This window comes from Meles meles, chromosome 5, assembly GCF_922984935.1.
Source record: "Meles meles chromosome 5, mMelMel3.1 paternal haplotype, whole genome shotgun sequence".
Lineage (NCBI taxonomy): Eukaryota > Metazoa > Chordata > Mammalia > Carnivora > Mustelidae > Meles > Meles meles.
In genome coordinates this window covers 142789335-142803979 of record NC_060070.1, presented here as the reverse complement: position 1 = coordinate 142803979, position 14645 = coordinate 142789335, and the positions used below count along the sequence as shown (strand labels likewise).

Genomic DNA, 14645 nt, shown 5'->3' with positions numbered 1-14645 from the left:
CTGGCCTCTCTGTTCCTCAGTAGTGTTTTGAATTTTTTTTTTCATACCTCTTGCGTATTTCTCATCCAGTTTATCATCCGAGTATCTTGGATTTCAGTTGCTGTTAAAAACGGGTTCCTTTTTACCAGCTATCATTGAGGAAGGCTGTTGATTTTTGCATATGAATTTTGTTAATTACCTTATGGAATTCTGTAATGTCTACAGTAGTCGTTCAGCTGATTTGCTCAGATCTGCAGCCACAGCATATGCAAGTAATGATTTTATTGCCTCTTTTCCAATTTTATACCTCTCCTTCCTTTCTCCTTTGTAATTAAATTGGCTAATTCCTCCGGAACAGTGTTAAATCACAGCGACGGATGGTGGACAGCCTGGTGGTATTTCTAACGTTAATGGAATGCTTCTCATGTGTCCCCCATTAACAGTGAGGCCGCCTTTGGGGCTGGGCAGGGTTAATGTCCATTGGTGTTTGTAAGGCTTTATCATGAGCAGAGAGCAGTTTGGAAGTGCTGCCAATTCTCCTGCAGTGACGTAATGGTAGGCTGATTTTCCTTACCAGCACTGAGGACTTTGAGTGGGAAGTCCACGCTGGAAAGGAAGAAGGTAGCAATTATATCCCAATCCCCTGCTATTTTTCTTTTGCCAATCCAGTGAAAAGACCAAGGAGCTATACGAATATATAGCACCATATTTACCGATCCATGAGGATTAGGTAAGGGCTTTTGCTAAAGGAGAAATGGAGGAGAGGAGAGAGAAAGGGATAGGGAGGAAGAAGAGGTAAAAATGTCATTTTCTTCAGGGTTCCCTCCTTCCCCCCAATCAAGGCATGTGATAAACCAAAATATTTCTAGGGTCATTTTCCCCCCCAGAATATTATGAGCCAAAGAATGGCACAAAACAGGAATTATCAGCAAACATGATGAAGAGTTCAGAAAAGGCTTAGCAGAAAGAGTGAAATCTACCATTTATAAGCAGAGGTGACTAATAAAGAGTTCCAGATATTGAGAAACCCCTGAAGGGAAAGGCATTCCTGCTGAAACATGTTTACATGTAGATTCTTTTTGATGTTGCCATTAAGAGAGCGTTTTGATCTCTCGCAAAGAAACTGGAGAGGTATTTTATGTGCTAACCCTGAACCTGACGTTACTCTAGTAATAAATACTAGGACGGGCTGTCCCTTGCATTAGCAGAATCAGAAAACAAACAGAAAACAGTGACAACTGAGGCTTTGATGCTTGTTGGAAACGTTTAATATACAGAGCTGGTAGGTTGTGGTTAAAAACAAAAGGAGTTTAGGCTGACTGCACGAATGAGAGAAGCTGGTGGGTGGTTTTGGGGGGACTCACTATCTAATCATCTGTATGGTATGCAGGAAAGAGATAGTCCTGGGGAGTGAACAGACTGTGGGTATGCCCCCCACTCCAGCCCAGAGGACGTGCGCACCCCTGGCTGGTCTCACGCCAGAGCCCCGGATGTGACTTTCACACTGTACTCTGGGCATGTGTCTCAGGAGTGTCTTCTCACCTTCCTGAGCTTGGAGCAGGAGGATCTCACTCTAACGTTTGCTGGCTGGTGAATTTGACCAAGTTCCTAAACCTCTCTGAGCGTACTTGCTCATCAGAAGTCATGCCTACAATCCGGAAGTTGTGCGGGTTGACTAGAGGTGTTGTATGTATCTACCATAGCACAGGGCTTTGTGGGAGCAGTCACTCTGTAGTGTTTCTAGATGGGCAGAGGAGGCAGCAGAGAGAAGGAAAGAAGGAAGAAGTCCATGTGTCAGGCCCCATGATACACAGAGAGTGCTGGGGAAACTCGTACACAGAACCACATCAGGATGGGGATGGAGAAGTGTTTATTGGAAAGATTTGTCTGAGCGATGAGTTATGAAGACTAAGTAGGCAACATGTTCCAGGGAGGGCAGAGAAGGACAGTGTTTTCAAAGGCTCTCAAGGAGTCAAGGAGCCTTAAACCCAGGGAGGCATGAGTAAGGGATTATGGCCGAGGCAGTGAGAGGTTACGAGGTGGTAGACGGGAGCAGTTGTCAGACCTGGGGTTGAAGAAGGTCTTGTTTGTCTTGCTTGAAATAGGGTTATGATGGGGGTGGCTGGAAGCACGAGGGCACTATTGCATTCACATGTTGGAAACCTGGCAGCAGGGTACGGGGCGGCTTTAGAAACTGGTGGGAGGGACTCGGGTCTGAACCACGGTGATGCTTTCTTCCATATTCCCCACAAATCCTGGCGTGGTGCCAAGCACGTAGTAGGTCTTCAGGAGAAACTTCTGGATGGACTTGAACAAAAGCTGTTGTTTTGTCTGGCATCAAATTTTCCATGATTCACTTGCTTTACCATTTATAGATTAGTCTCATGCGGATTTGAACATTTCCCCCCAAATTATCTTTTGCCCTCAGTCGAAGTATCTTAAACCATGTGTGTCATGGCATAAACACACCCTAGTCTACTTACGGCGCATCGTCCAGATGTCAGTGCCATAGAAGAGATCCCATTTAAAGGGCCTTAGCCTCGAACTGCATGAAAAACTGCCACTCACAGTGTTGCCCTCTCCCACCAAAAAATGGTCTATGTGCAGAGGAATAACTGTTCCCTGCTAAATGCTGTAGGTTTTGCTTGCACTCTCTTTCAAAACAGCTTTCCCTTTTTTAAGATTCTTTTCAAGCCTCCTGGTTCTCTCAAAGGAGAGACCTTACAAAAGCTGTTAGTTCCTCATGGACTTCAAATGTGGCAAGTTCACTGTCTCATTTAGGGGAGATGATCCTCTCCTAGTTAGGATGGCCACAGGCACAGGCCGTTGAGGGCCACGGTCAATGCCAGATACGGCAAGAGATCATTGTACTTACCATGACTGGATGAATGAATAGAACATTGGATTGTATATTCAATCAGTCCACTCATATTCTTTGAGATTCTACGTTTGTGCCAAGTAGGTTGCTAAGGACTGAAGATGCCAAAGCAAATGGTCTCTATTCTGTGACCCTGTACGTCATCATTACTGTAGGACAGTAAGTGAACAAGTAACTGGTCGATTACAATAGAGGAAACATCTAGGAGGGGCCCCGACTCTCCCTTGGGAGGCCATGGGAGACCACCATGAAGATCCAGAGAGTTTCCTAAAACTCTCTGAGGCAGATCTTCCTGAGGTAGGTCTTAGAGAGTATGGGGGTAAAAGTTTTTATCTCTAAAAAAAATTGGAGCATTGTAGATTTTGCTATGGATTTATTATGGACTTTTCATATGTCCATCAAAATTGCCTTTGAGCTGTGGAGTGTCTAGAAGGTTTGCTTGGCTACCATGATGGGACTCAATAGGGCCATTGGTCTTCTCAGACCCCAGCAGTAGGGTGTGTGTGTATGTCCCTGTGTGTCTTGACCATGTCAATTGTCCAAGGAGCACAAATCCTAGAGGCCCATGGCCTGAAAGAGCAGTACCTGGATAATATCTCAGAAGCGATCTCCAGGTCACAGGATGTGTGCATTGCCACAGGCCATGTTCCTGAAGTTAGAGCCATTGTGCTCTGTGTGGTTGTAACAGCATAGAGTCCTATCAGCTGGGATACACAGAGCAGCCGCCTGCTCTGACAGGGAAGCCCGGGTCAGATTGCTCTCAGGGAGAATCTGCTCTGTGAGCAAGGTGCTGTGCGGAGCGTGAGTGGCTGTCAGACAGGTGCGGAAATCTCGAGGGTATTTGAACAGCACCCGTGTGCACCAGCAGGAGGAGACATCAAGGGGACCCTGGCCCGTGAGATGACATTCTGATCAGATCCTGGATAGCGGACCGCAGTGGTGGCTTCTGTCACAGCCAAGAGAAACATTGAACGTGGGCTCAAGGAGGTAGGCTTGTCGGGAGAGTATGAGTTTCTTTCTAAATTCGGTGTGTGGAGTGGCAGTCCACCTACACTCTGAATTTTTGTGTTTGGAAGCGATGTCCGGAAGAGGGAAGCGGAATTCCTCTACGTTATAAATGCTGCTTTATTCAAAACACACTATATGAATTAATGTGCTGCTTCTCCTCTCTGGGAAAGCAAAGGTTTTTGCGTTAGTGTTTCTTTTGAAGCAGCAGAGTGAAACTTTAACAGAAAAAGACATTTAGTCCTATTTTAAAAGGGTCTCATGGAGGTTGATCACCACCGGTCTTTGGGGGGACGCTCTCTGCCACATAGCGTACTAAGAATTCAGGGGCCACTTAGTCTCTAGTAATAGAATGAGTTGGTAAGAGAGATGAGTGTGGGTCATTTTGGGTCCAGGGACAAGGGATGCTTGAGGTACTGAGCCATTCAAGGTTCTGACTCTGTGCTTTAATTGCTATTTCTAGACCCAACCTCTGCAGGTGAAGGGGGGCAGCTCTGATGGGCAAGAAAGTCATTCTAGCTTGTCACTGAAAGCTTGTGTCCTTGGATGGTGTCTAACCACACCGCCCCAAGCCTCCCACCACAAATGTCCATGTGCACATTCCTCTCCAGGATTAGATGTCTCATACCGTTAAGAGCCCGGGCACAAGTTAGAAAGGAATGACTAACACAGATACTTTTTCCCCCCCAATGTAAAGACATTGCTCTTTTTGCCCTGCCTCTCGAATAGGATTTCTCTGTTCCTCGTTTATGTTCGGTCTCCTCCAGGGAAATGTCAGTTTTTCAGACCCGCCACTTTGGGTAGAATCACAGAACGTTAGATCTGGAAAAGACCGTGGAGATCTAACATACGCAGTTGGAAGTGCCTGTAGGATAGCCACGTAGAGACACCCCAGCAGGCATTCTGGAAGACATATCTAGATCCTGGCAGAGAGGTCAGGGCTTGACTTGTGGGTTTGAAAGTCCCTCCCTTAGTGGCAGCAGGCAGCACACATCTGGTGAGGTCATTCCCCTGCTCCATCCCACTGGGAATACCTTCACGTTTTCCAGAATCATCTCCGTTTCTCAGAGGGGCCTTAGAGACCCTGCATAAAACGGCCCCCGTGTTTCCCTTCCACCTCACCTCCCACTGCCGCCTCCCCACACGTGCACTTCCAACCACGGTGGTCTGATGACCACGCTGGGACGCACATCTTCGTCCCCTCTCTTGTCTAAAGCTGTTAGCTCCCCTTCCACTTCCTTCTGGAAGCCTGCTGTCATGAATTCAGGTTGGGGAAGACCAAAGGGAATCTGGTGGTCTGTCATGATCAAGAAAGCATATTGTCGGGGCGCCTGGGTGGCTCAGTGGATTAGGCCGCTGCCTTCGGCTCGGGTCATGATCTCAGGGTCCTGGGATCGAGCCCCGCATCGGGCTCTCTGCTCTGCAGGGAGCCTGCTTCCTCCTCTCTCTCTGCCTGCCTCTCTGCCTACTTGTGATCTCTCTCTGTCAAATAAATAAATAAAATCTTAAAAAAAAAAAAAAAAAAGAAAGCATATTGTCTTTCACCAGTCACAGATCTCATGGGACTTGCTGAGAATAGTCTTTTCACATGTTAAGGGGCATCTGAGGTAACGGAGACTGTCCTGTCTCCCAGCGCGGTCAGGTACCTATCCATTCTGATACCCGTGACACATATGTACCGCTTCTTCCTGCGGTAAAATTGATGGGACTTTATTCAGTTTTTTCTTTTTATCCTTCAACGTACATCATTGTCTTTCCGTTTTACGTATCTCCAAGGATGCAGATGTTGAGTTACCCCCTTCATGAAGTCATACCCGTTTCTGAGTTAGTATGCAGAAATTCTTATTCCCTTCACTGTCAACTTCTTGGTTTGTTGAGGCCAATTCCTTAACCTCTGCCTTCATTTATCATCCATAAAATGGGCTGAAGAGTGACTCACCTGTTTTTTTTAGAAGGATACATAAAACCTCAAATTGAAACATTTTGAAAGATGTCTTAAAATGTGAAATTATAAACATAAGGCTTTATTGTTGCTACCATACTGCTTAGAGTCAAGAAAAAAGCTGAATCCTTGACAACTTCACATCGACTATGTCTTATGATATATTGTGGAAGAACACAGCACTTGACGTCAGAAGGGATGAGTCTATATTTGGGCTCTGTGATTTACTAGCTGTGTGTCCATTACTGAATTACCTGACCCTTTAGTTTCCTCCTCTAGAAAGTGGGAATCCTGATGTGGTCGCTGCCTGTTAGAATTGTTGAACAATTATAGTGCACAGTGTTCATCCTTAGAAGACACCTTTTAAAACTGCAGAAGAGCATATTCATTTTTTATTTATTTTTAAAAGATTTTATTTATTTGACAGAGAGAGAGAGCATATGCACAAGCAGGGAGAGAGGGAGAGGGAGAAGCAGACTCCTCACTGAGCAGGGAGCCCGATGCGGGACTCAGTCTCAGGACCCTGAGATCATGACTTGAGCTGAAGGCAGAGGCTTAACCCACTGAGCCACCCAGGCGCCCCAGAAGAGCATATTTAACAGTGACCATCATGGTCCAGTCATTCTGGTGGCTGTAGAAATAGGTCAAAAATGTATTTTTATTTCCTTTTCTAAGATACCTCTTGGCTCGTCCCAAACACAAAAGGACAAAGGAGAGCGGAAAATGTAGCAGAGGATGTTAAATTGGCAGACACTGTGAATGACTTCTGTGCAGTCCTGAGGTTGAAAGGGACCAAAGTGACACGCAGACTGCACGGGACCCGCATGACCCAAGCTGAGGCCAGGTGCAGGAGGGAGGGTCGTGCAAACGGGCCCCGCTAACATGATCAAGCTGACCGATGCTTTGCTAGGGCCTGTCCATAGGCATGGTGTGCTCATTCTTGTGTGTTCCTCTGAGCAGCCGTGGACAAGCTAAAACGCGGGTGGCAAGCTCTGTGGGACAAGAGAGACCTCCTGGGAACTGGCTTGGCTTCCCTCCCTTGTCTCTCTTAAGTTAGGTGTGGATACGGCGGTGTTTTGCGTTAAATTGTGTCCCGCGCCTCCCCAGATGTGGAAGTCCTATCCTCCTGTATCTATGAATGTACCATTACTTGGAAATAGGGTCTTTGCAGATGACCCTGTTGAGATGAGGTCATTAGGAGGGCCCTAGGCCAGTAGGACCGGTGTCCTCATAAAAAGAGGGAATTTGGACATCAAGACAAATGCTGGGAGAATGCCACATGAAGACGGGACTGAAGACAGGCCAATGAATACCAAAGATAGCCTGCCAAACACCAGAAGCTAGGAGAGAGGTCTGGAACAGATCCTTCTTTCATGGTCTCGGAAGGAACCGACCCTACCGACATCCCGACCTTGGACTTCCAGCCTGCAGAACTGGGGGAAATAAACATCTGTTGTTGAATCCCTCCCCCCAACCCCAGCGTGGGGTACTTTGGTTTATGGCCGTCCCAGAAAGCTAACACAGGCGGGTAGGCCCTTTTCCCAGACCCGCCTGCTTCTCTGTGACCTTGGCCCCATCGTTCGGGTTTTATGGTGAGGTTACACATGGAAGGCATTTGTTGCCAGTGTCTAGGAAGAAATGACAAGATTTTCTGTGGTTTGGCTTTTGAAAGCAAGTGCACTTAAAGCCTCGGCTCAAGGTTTGGGGTTGACTTAGCATGGGGTTTCTTAAACGTAACGACCTCTCTCCCATAACCTCCCCTGGACAGGAGCTTGGTGTGTTTTTTTGAGAAGGAAAAAGGATGCCATTGAGCAGCGTAGTTTGGTCCATCGCACAAAACCCTGCATTCAGTTATTATTTTTCCAGGCTTGGACACTTCCTTGAGAATGTTTGGTGTTCTATTGTCAGTCCCCTTCAGTTAGGGGTTTGGCAAGTCCATGACAAAGGGAGGGAATGTTTCTTTTTTTCCTTTTCACTTTCCTTGGGCTTGCCTGTTCTTTCTCTGAAAGATGCTAGAATTCCCCCCAGGGAGAGGGCCTGCCTCTTTCCTCTTTGGGAAATGTTGATTTATATTATATGAAACATTTGTTTTTCATAGAAACTTTCATTTCAACATGTTGAAATAGTTGGTTCTAATTTATATGTGAAAAATAAATAAACGTGTCATGGAAAGGCTTTCAGGGTACAGTTACATAATAATTATGTGTGCCCTCCCCCAAAGCCTTAACATGGGAGACCTCACCTCGCTGGCGTTTCCAGAGCTCCATAACTTCTCACAGTTTGTCCCCAAATCTATGAGAACACATCAGAAATAACTGTTGCGAGTTGGAGATACCTTTTGTAAGTATGTCGTAAGTAATTGTATCTCATGGTGGCAATCTCATAGCTCTACTTAATAGCCAGGACAGTTAAGGCTCAGTAAAGTGGCAAATTAAAATTAAAATTAGATTAAAACAGAGGATTTTGTGATGTCTAACCCAGCGCAATGCTTGTTTTCTGTGTTCTTGTTAACTGTGGTCTGGGGGTGGCTAGGGCAAGAGAGACAGGGGTGCTTAGAGGAGAGAGAACATCTGACCCTCAGGTGAGAAGACCTGGTTCCGGCCGCAGGACATTTGACTTGTCAGGCACTCGAGAAAATGAGGGAGCTTCCCAATGCCGTGCTTCACACTGAAATATTTAGGGAGTCAGTGGTATTTCTGGGATTTGCTTGCAGGCAGAGATCGACCACGAGTTGGTCATTATTGGTGCTGCGTAATGAGTGTCTGGTCCTCTCTTGCAAGTCCTTTGGGCTCGTTTGAAATTTTCCATGTAGTAGTTAAGAGAAAATGTTGTGCTTCTAAATGTCTACCTTTGATTCTTTCCGTCTACTCTTCTACGGGGTGCTTTCCTTTAGCTCACTTACTTCTCCCAAACAACAGACTCCTTCCTGGGAAAGCAAGCAAGCCCTTTCCATTGGTGTGATCCTAACATATGTCCTATTAGAGGCTTTCTGACGCCTTGCCCATCTTTCAAAAAAAAAAATTTTAACAGATAATACGGTGGCTGTGTTTTCATAATAAATTCAGAAGCTGCTCTCTTTTCCTCACCAGTTTGAATTATAAAAAAAAAAATGCAGTACAAAAGATTAGAGTACTTTAAAATAAATTTCAGCTAATTATACATACAACCGCATTCACGAAATGTGAATATTTTCAGGGCTTTCTTTGCTACCGAGTGCCACCTGCTCATGATTTAAATGGGCACAGATTTAGTTCCATTAAGCGAAATACAGCAACTCTTCTCCTAGAGCACCAACTTTGTTAGGTCCTATTTTTGAAGTGGGAAACCGATTCTTGAGTTCCTTTGTGAGCTCCAGGCCCATGTCGATGTCGGTGTCTTGAATATTTTGCAACCTTGCTTTACCAGTCTCAGCCAGGAAGTAGTATGTGATTAAGCCCCTTTGGACAGTGTTTGAGCAGTTACCAGACCTCTGAATTGAGGAAGAAAATACTTGCCTTGGCTTTTGCAGCTCATTAAGGAGACTTTTTACGATCTATTGCCAAAAAAAAAAAAAAAAAAAGAGAGAGAAAGAAAAAAGGAAGAAAAAAAAATCCTCTCTCAAAACGTTATGTTCTTGGCCCAGATTTTGGTCACCCCAGAAGCCGCGGGGTCCTCCTTGCCATTTTAAAGTTATAAAGTCATTAAGAGGATCCATTCATCTCCTTTTCATGTGGACCATTCAGGATCTCTGTGCACCCAGAAGAGGGTGTTTCTTGGGGGTTCGGGTTCGCTGGGGCAGCTTTCCCACCCAGAGAAGGGCTATCAAACTCTTTTACGAGAAGGGCTTTCTAGGAGGGCCTCATCTGCTACATTTGGAAGGTAAAAAAAAAAAAGAAGAAGAAGAAGAAGAAAGAAAGAAAAATCCCACAAGCTGAAGTGCACATTTGCCATGCTTGCAGAAACCTGATTTCCTTCCAGAAACTTCTTTGTCTCCAGATCTCTGGACCTGAAGTCCTTGATATGGTTTTGGCCACAGCCATCTATCAAGAAAGGAGGAAGGAGCTGCTTCTCTGTCCTGCAAGTCCTTATTTTTCCCAATCTTCCCTTCTCTCCCACCCCCCCCACACCCTTGCCCTACATTCCTTTCCATTCTGCCCTTTCAAACACTCCTCCCTCCCTTAGAAAAGCTAAAAATAATGGTAATGCTTTCCAGTGATCTTCCCTCATTAGGATCGCAGATGCAGGCTGCAGGCAAAGAGGAAATCCTTCATGGGCTTGCCGGTGCAGAACTGCATGCTTACAAATCTTGGCTCACCCCAAGATTTTCTGATGAAGATCTCATCTTAGCTTTTCACTCTCACTCGAGGCCCCTTCTTTGAACAGGACTTAGCATCATCACATACTCAGAAAGAGACCGTCCCTCTTCTGGGCACCCTGACCTTGAATGCTGCGCCCCCCCCCCCCCACCACGCCCCCCATCCCAGGGGTTGCTTGCAGATTCAGAGAAGCAGGGACATACCTGTGTCCTCTCGCTGTGCTTGGGGGAGCCTCAGGCCATTGTGGCTACACTCCAGATTTTAAAGCCTCCACTATTACTTATTAAAGATCACAGACCCATTCTTGTGCTCCCAGGAGGGTGCTGACCTGCAGACCAGGGCCCAGAGGAAGCAGGGAAACCTGGAAGTGGGCTCTTCTATGCACAGCCCCCAGTTTTGCGCGTCCATGCTCCATAACTTGGCTGGCCTGCCTGGACAGCTGGCTCTGGTTACTGTGGGAACAATGCAAGGAAGGCCCTTGTCACATTCCTCTGGGGTCAAAAGCACAACATTTCTAACACTCTTAGTCCCTGTTGGCAAGAGGGAAAGACAAGGAGCATGGAAGCAGAAGCTTTGAGAATGCAGACGACTGTAGAAATCCATGAACTCCCTTGTTTCCCCTGGCATTAAAAACCGGGGCCCACAGAAGTCCTGTGACTTCCTCAGGCCCCCCAGCCAGTTGGTGGCAGACCCAGGAGACAGGACTCTTCTAACTCCCGGTCCCAAAATACCCCGATGTGTCTCTTAGCATTTTGAGTACTTCAGGCCTGTCGTGAAAAAGAATTACGGGTAAAGATGTATTTCGTCACGTTGTCACGTGCTGTCATTGAGTTGGGGTTTAGGGGTGACAACCTCTGTTACTTTGGCTAAGTCCTTTCAGCAACCCCAGGACAGGACAGATCTAGCCCGCTGACCGCATCTCCAGTTACCCTGTGGGAAGGCGTTGGCCTTGAGCCCCCAAGCCAGAAGTTAGGGTTCATTTTTAAGGACCCGTCTTCTCCGCGCTCAGCTATGGATACCTGAAGCCATCTAAATCCCTCTGAGCCCTGACCATGCAGAGGCTCTTGCTTAGAAGGAGCTGAAGTCATAGAGGTTAGGACACATGACAACAGAATTACTGGGTAAAATTTGTCACACATGCCCTGCTTCAAGGCACAGTGCGGAGTTCAGCTGAGAGGGAACGGGTCATTCTTATTCTCTGAGCATGCCTTCCCGGAAGGAGTCTTCTGCGAACCTTCCTTTAGCATATGTGCAAGCCAATAAAGGGCTTTCATTTAAGATTTTTACTCTTTTAAAAATACACACTGGTGTGTGTGTGCCCCGGTCATGTCCTGTCCCCTAACGAGAAGAATTAGAGTCAGTACTTTTGAACAGATGCTTCTAGATGATGAGGCCAATTTTCCTTTCACAGGAAAAGGCACCGTACATTTCTTCTCATCCCGAAAAGCAGAGCTGGTGGGACATGGGCCTTCCCCCACGGGATGTGGCGGTGGGCACAATGGGAAGCGACCAGCAGAAACCACCATGGCCCCGTGTCTCTCTGCCTGCTGCTCATTTTCTGGACCCCGTGTCCCGTCATTCCCGGAGATCATTTGTGGACATCCATAGTTTAATGCCTCACTTTCTGTTAAAAAAAAAAAAAAAAATTGTTCTTTATCTCCAAGCAGACTTTTCCAGGTTCAGACACATGACTGTCTTCCGGGAGAGGCTGTAATCTTGGTCGTCTTTTGTCTGCCAGTGAGTTGTTTGGCTGCTGTGAAGGCGTCTGGGCTCACCTCCAGCAGGACTTCCTAGGTGCTCCTGCAGTATTTGGTGGGAAGGTTGAGGGCTACCATAATTTCCCTCTACCGAGAGCCCCCCACTGTGAGAAACCAAAGACGATCGCATGTTCTCTGAGCCCTGGGATGAGCCTGGGAAGAGTGCAGCCCGTGGGAGGGAGAGCAGAGGAAAACGCTGCGCGCCTCTCACCGTGATGATCTCTCTTTCCCCTTACCCAAGCACAGTGCTCTCTGCTATTTGAAGAGAGCAATTTAGATTTATATTAAGGGATGAATAAATATGATGCAATGATGAAATCTCATCTGGAGTGAATGCAAATCGGGTATGCTAATGATTGAGCGGCCGCGTCTCACATTCCGGCAGAAGCTGGGAGCACATTGAAAGGCCTGGGTGCTTCTCCTGTCTCTTCCCCATTCACCCATTACAGAGACACGCGAGCAGCATGGAAAAGTGATCTTTCTGTAATATCTTTCATTGTTGCCCTTTGCGTTAGAGGACCTCATAACACTTGGGACAAACCTTCGGGTGACTGGGGGGTAGGATGTTTTATCCTGGAGGGCCTTCGGAGAGAATTTCGCACAGATGCGTATTTCTTGCATCATTTGACATTGTGAGGCAGTCTTTTGGTGCCTCCCACAGTTCCCATCCCACTTTTGCTCCTTGTGGTTCTGCGTGTTCAGGAGCAGGAGGCCAGAGATCCCTAGTTGGAGCCATGCCCCTCTGAACCGGGGCGAAGTTACTGTATGTTGGAGGGTCACAGCGTCCCTGTTTGTTGGACAGGGAGGCTGGACTGCCGGCTCAGAGGCCCTGGCGCTTGACGATCCATGATCCCAGGGCCTCCTGCCTGCTGAGAGTTGGAGCAACAGATGTCTTGCAAAATTTGCTCCCTCCCTGCCCAGCTCGGCCACACTGTGAACTCGAGTCTGCCATTTTGAAGAATCCCAGATCTGATCCAAGGTGCCCCTGTCCTAGGGAGCCACTTGCAAGGCCCCAGAGCCCACGTTTGCCCTCTCTTGCTCTAGTCGGTGATGAAGAGGTAGGTCACAAGAGCTTGCCCCTTTTCCAGTCATCAGGGGGAAACCCCCAGGGCTGAAAAGGGAACAGATACAGAACAGCTCCAAAGGAGAAAACAGAAAGAGATGCATGAGAAAGGAGGCCAAGAACGGGTCTCTGAGCTCCACTCCTTCCGAGAGGGAGAAGGACCGGACCCAGAATGCCAGTGGTTGGCGGGGAGGGGGAATGCTGTCCTCCACCTCCTGCCCAAGGAGCAGGAGACCTGTGGGGCTTAGAAATGGTTGGTCGTCCTCTGCTGGAGTTCCAGGGGGCTGCTCCTGGATTTTGCTCCTGGCCGGGGTCCTGGCGGCCATGCAAGGTGCCACAGTGGTTCTCTGCCTGAGGGCTGCAGGTAGACGCGGGGTGGTCATGGGCCGGACACAGCCTGTCCCCCCTGCACCGGCTCCTCCTCTCACTCCTTTATGTTCTGAGTGTCTGTAAAAGATTGTGTTTTCTAAAAAACGTTGCACAGCTTTGGAACATTTAAAAACCACTGGTAAGTCGGGGAGGAGCGTGTATTTGAAGCAGCAGGACCTTGGAGAAGTCCTTGGCTTTGCCTGGACTTTGTTTTTCCTGTCGGAAGCCAAGGTTCATTGTATGTCCTCTGTCTCTGGCACAGACGGATTGAAGGATTAATTTCGAGTCAGTTACTCATTCCTTCATTCCACAAACATATATGGACACTTCTCCTACGCAAGGCTCCGATGGGAGAAAAATTCGTAAGTGATTATGTGGGACTGTTACGCCAAGGAAAGGGTAGAGGGCATGCAAAAACAAACAAACAAGCAACAACAAAAAAACCTCCTTACCGTGGTTGCTGGTGCTGCCGTGGACTGAAGTTCAAGGCGGTGACTCTGCCACCGAACTGGGTCTGAATCCCAACTCGGGCCACTTACCAAGGGGACGTCAGACACCTTACTTCACTTCCTCGCACCTTGGTGTTCCCATCTGTGCAATGGGGATGATCGTAATAATAGAACGTAGTGCGTCAGGTTGTTGGGAGAGCGAAATGAGTTAATACTGGTCAAATAAAAAAGAACAATGACTCGTACGTAGTGAGCACTCTCTGGCGTCTCTTACTGTTACTGTTTTTGATCCTTGCACCGATGCATTGTGACATGGGCATTGCAGGGCGTGTTCTTTTTTTTTTTTTTCTTTAGGATTTTATTTATTTATTTGTCAGAGAGAGAGAGAGAGAGACAGAGCATAAGCAGGGGGAGCGGCAGGCAGAGAGAGAAACAGACTTCCCGCCGAGCAGGAAGCCCGATGCGGGGCTCCATCCCAGGACCCCGGGATCATGACCTGAGCCAAAGGCAGAGGCTTAACTGAGCCACCCTGGTGCCACAAGTAAAGCAGGTCCTTGCTGGAGGGGCCAGGTGTGCTGTTCTTACCGCCCCCAGCAATTACACTTCCGTTTTTATCTTCCCTCCTGCCCCATGCTTCCCTAGAGGACGCATCCTGTGTCCCAGAGGGAAGGTGGGACAGGTGTCACGTCAGCGGGAGCGTGCTCTGTTTCCATTGTGTGGACTCTCTCTTCTCTTCCTGCTTTCGAGGTGGGAAGGCTGCTTCTCTCAGACCAAAGGATCTGGGTTCCGCGTGTCCTCCGCCTTTCAGGGCGCCGTGTGTGTCCGATGGACGCGGGGTGCTCCCTGGAGGAGGCTGTGTCGGTGACATGCACGGGCCTCCGTATCGATCGGTGATATAACGGTTCTAT

General features: G+C 47.7%; 1 protein-coding gene across 7 annotated transcripts in view; it reads left to right on the top strand.

Moving 5' to 3' along the window:
• Positions 1 to 14645, top strand: part of ATXN1 (ataxin 1) — a 394638-nt gene that overhangs the window by 178930 nt on the left and 201063 nt on the right. The window contains exon 5 of one of the 7 annotated variants that reach the window (XR_006818293.1): positions 11511 to 12377. The exons of the other annotated variants lie outside the window; for them this stretch is intronic. The gene's annotated coding sequence lies outside the window, so the exon portion shown is untranslated. Of the gene's footprint in view, positions 1 to 11510; positions 12378 to 14645 lie in introns of those variants that run through there. 7 annotated transcript variants of the gene reach the window in all.